This window comes from Mesoplodon densirostris, chromosome X (assembly GCF_025265405.1).
Source record: "Mesoplodon densirostris isolate mMesDen1 chromosome X, mMesDen1 primary haplotype, whole genome shotgun sequence".
Lineage (NCBI taxonomy): Eukaryota > Metazoa > Chordata > Mammalia > Artiodactyla > Ziphiidae > Mesoplodon > Mesoplodon densirostris.
Window position 1 is genome coordinate 57,155,497 of NC_082681.1, and position 4,131 is coordinate 57,159,627.

Below are 4,131 nucleotides of genomic sequence, written 5' to 3' on the forward strand. Positions count from 1 at the left end.
TCTTTGGTCTGCGCTGTTAGCCACGGCTCACTTCCATCTCTGGAGCTCCTTTAAGCAGTGCTCTTAATCCCCTCTCGTCACACACCAGGTAACAAAGCAGGAAGAAAAAGTCTCTTGCCTCTTCAGCAGGTCCAGACTTCCCTGGACTCCCTCCAGGCTAGCTGTGGTGCACTAACCCCCTGCAGGCTGTGTTCACGCCACCAACCCCAGTCCTCTCCCTGTGCTCTGACCAAAGCCTGAGCCTCAGCTCCCAGCACCGTCTGCCCCTGTGGGTGAGCAGACAAGCCTCTCCGGCTGGTGAGAGCTGGTCGGCACCAATTCTCTGTGTGGGAATCTCTCCACTTTCCCCTCCACACCGTTGTGGCTGCACTCTCCTCTACGGCTCCCAAGCTTCCCCCCTCCACCACCTGCAGTCTCCGCCCATGAAGGGGCTTCCTCGTGTGGGAAAACATTTCCTGCTTCATGTCTCCCTCCCGCTGGTGCAGGTCCCGTCCCTATTCTCTTGTCTCTGTATATTCTTTGTTTCTTTTGCCCTACCCAGGTACATGCAGGATTTCTTGCCTTTTGGGAGGTCTGAGTTCTTCTGCCAGCTTTCAGTAGGTGTTTTATAGGAGTTGTTCCACTTGTAGATGTATTTCTGATGTATCTGTGGGGAGGAAGGTGATCTCCACGTCTTACTCTTCCGCCATCTTCCCCCTCTCCTAAAACCGTGTTTTAAAGTTATATCTAGTTTCGCTGGTTTAACTGGATTTATCAGTCAATTTCAATACCATTTCAATAATTGAATCAACTATCAGACTTAGTCACACTGGCTACTTTGTGCTTTTGTAGAAAAAGCCTGAATGAATGAATAATGTATTTTTTAAACATACCTTTGAAAACAATGGATTTAATTTGAAAATTGTATTTCACATGTGAAGGTGATTTTATCTTGTCTATTATATGAATTTGGTCAGCTTTCAAGGTAATTGCTCACAGGATGGTCCTTTCTTAGTGCCTTTTTAAACAGATAGTTTTAATGAGAGTATATACAAGACACAATTTCTATGTAAGTACATTTACACAGTAAAAATCAACCAATTGAGATTAAATAATTCTAGATTGTGGTTCTTCAAAGTACACCCTGTCAAGACATTTCTTTTTAAATAATTGTGGTTTTTAAAAATGATATTGTTATATAAAGCAATCTATTCTTTCATATCATACGATGACTTTTATTTAGGTCAGTTGATTAAATGTAATGTGTTCATTAAGAAGACAAAGTTGTCTTCTTTCTAGCGCTTTAACTCCTATTCTGTCTTAGTACTTTGAATAACAATTCTGCAATTCTTTTTCTTGGGGACTATTTAAGAGGTGCCATTAGTAATGGTGAGTTTTACAGTGCCTGTTGCAGTCTGTGGACTGATTGAGGAAGCAAAATCAGGTAGATGACAGGAAGTGGGAAAGTGGCTATAATAATGTTCTGAGCACAGCAGCATTAAGGAGAAGAAATAAATTGACAGTAAATTCTATGGAGGTCTCAAGGAAAAGTGGCAAAGGACAATACATGTAGAGTGGAAAACTAGCTGTTCATTCAATAGCAAAAGCAAAGGCAACATAGTATGTCCACATTTTACTCATTCACACAGTAGGGGGTGGAGGTAGGTTGAATATGACATTTCGTCTTTATCTACAATGCAAATATTAGTGACACATTTTGGGATAGAAAGATCAGAGTACTTTTTTTTTAAATTAAGACTAATTTTTTTACAGCAGTTTAACTTTCACAGCAAAGTTTGAGAGAAGGTACAGAGAGTTCCCATACACCTCCTGCCCCCACATACATAGCCTCCTCCATTAGCAACATCTCCCACTACAGTGGTACATTTGTTACAATTGATGAGTCTACATTAACACATCATAACACACAAATTCCATAGTTTATAATACAATTTACTAGGTGTTGTACATTCTATGGGTTTGGACAAATGTATAGTGGCATATTTTCATCATTATGATAACATACAGAGCATTTTTACTGCTCTAAAAATTTTCTGTGCTCAGCCTGTGCATCTTCCCACCCCAACCCTGGAAACCACTGATGTTTTTACTTTCTCCATAGTTTTGCCTTTTAAAGAATGTCCTGTTGTTGGCATCTTACAATATATAGCCTTTTCAGATTGATTTCTTTCACTTAGTAGTATATATTTAAGGTGACTTCATGTCTTTTCATGGTTTGAAAGCTAATTTTTTAGCATTAAATGATATTTCATTTTCTGGATATGCCACAGTTTATTTGTCCATTCACCTTCTGAAGGACACCTTGGATGATTCCAATTTCGGCAATTAAACATTCTTGTGCAGACTTTTGTGTGGACAGAAGTTTTCAATCCCTTCAGGTAAATACCAAGGTGTGTGATGACTGGAATGTATGGTAAGATTATATTTAGTTTTGTGAGAAACTGCCAAACTGTCTTCCAAAGTGATTGCACCATTATACATTGCCACCAGCAGTGAACTGTACAGTGAATGTACAACATGCATTCCTACCACCTATTCCTGTTGCTCCACATCTTTACCAGAATTTGGTGCATCAGAGTTCAGATTTTGGACATTCTGAAAAGTGTGTAGTCGTGTCTCACTGTTACTTTATTTTGCATTTCTTTGATAACATATGATGTTGAGAATTTTTTATATGATTATTTTCAATCTCTATATCTTCTTTGGTATGGTGTCTGTTAAGGTCTTTGGCTCATTTTTAAATTGGGATGTTTGTTTTCTTATAACTGAGGATTAACTGTCCTTTTTATATTTTGGTTAACAGCCCTTTATCAGGTGTATCTTTTCTCCCCGTCTGAGTCTTGTCTTCTAATTCTCTCGATATTATTTATTGCAGAGCAGAAGTTTAAATTTTTAATAAAGTCCAACTTATCCATTATTTCTTTCATGGGTTGTGTCTTTGGTATTATATCTGAAGAGTTGTGGCCATCATTTAGGTTTCTCCTATGTTATTTTCTAAAGTTTTACACTTTTGCATTTTACCTATGTATAGGTCTATGATTCATTTTGAGTTGATATTAGTGAAAGGTAAAGATCTATATTTAGATTCATTCTTTTGCATGTGGATGTCCAGTTCTTCCAGCACCAAATGTTGAAAAGACTGTCTTGGCACCATTGTATTGCCTTTGGTCAAATATCCATTGACTATATTTATGTGAGTTTATTTCTAGGCTATCTATTTGGTTCCATTGATCTATTGTCTATTTTTTCACCAATATCACATTATGTTGATTACTGCATCTTTACAGAGAAATCAAGTGTGGTCAGTCCTTCAACTTTTTCTTCTCCTTCAGTATTGTGTTGGACATTCTGTGTCTTTTGCCTCTCCATATACATTTTAGAATCAGTTTGTCCATACCTACAAAATAACTCCCTGGGATTTCAAATAAGATTGCATTGAACCTACAGATCAAGTTGGGAAGGACGGATATTTGATAATATTGAGTATTCCTATCCATGTACATGGAATGTCTCACCATTTATTTAGTTCTTATTTGACTTCATTCATCTGAGTTTGGTAGTGTTCCTCATATATACTATGTGCATTAAAAATGATTTAAACTTAAGTATTTCATTTGGGGGGGCACTAATATAAATTGTATTTATATTTGTTTTTAATTACAAATTCTACTGGTTGATTGGCGGTAGGAGGTATATAGGAAAGTGATTGACTTTTGTATATTAACCTTCTATTCTGCAACCTTGCTTTAATCACCTGTTAGTTGCAGGATGTGTTTTTTGTTGTTGTTGTTGATTCTTCAGACTTTCTAACACATGATCATGTCATCAGTGAATATAGAGTTTTATATCTTCCTTCCCAATATTTATTGATTTACTTTATGTATTTTTCTCCCCTTATTGCATTAGCTAGGACTTTCAATACAATGTTGAAAAGGAGTGATGAGAGGGGACAGATTTACCTTGTCCTTGATCTTAGTGGGAATGCTTCTAGTCTCTCATTCTTAATTATGATGTGAGCTATAGGTTTTTTATAGGTATTCTTTATCAAGTTGAGGAAATTCATCCTCTATTTCTAGATTAGTGATAATTTTTATCATGAATAGGTATTAGATCTCATCAAAAGTTTTTTTC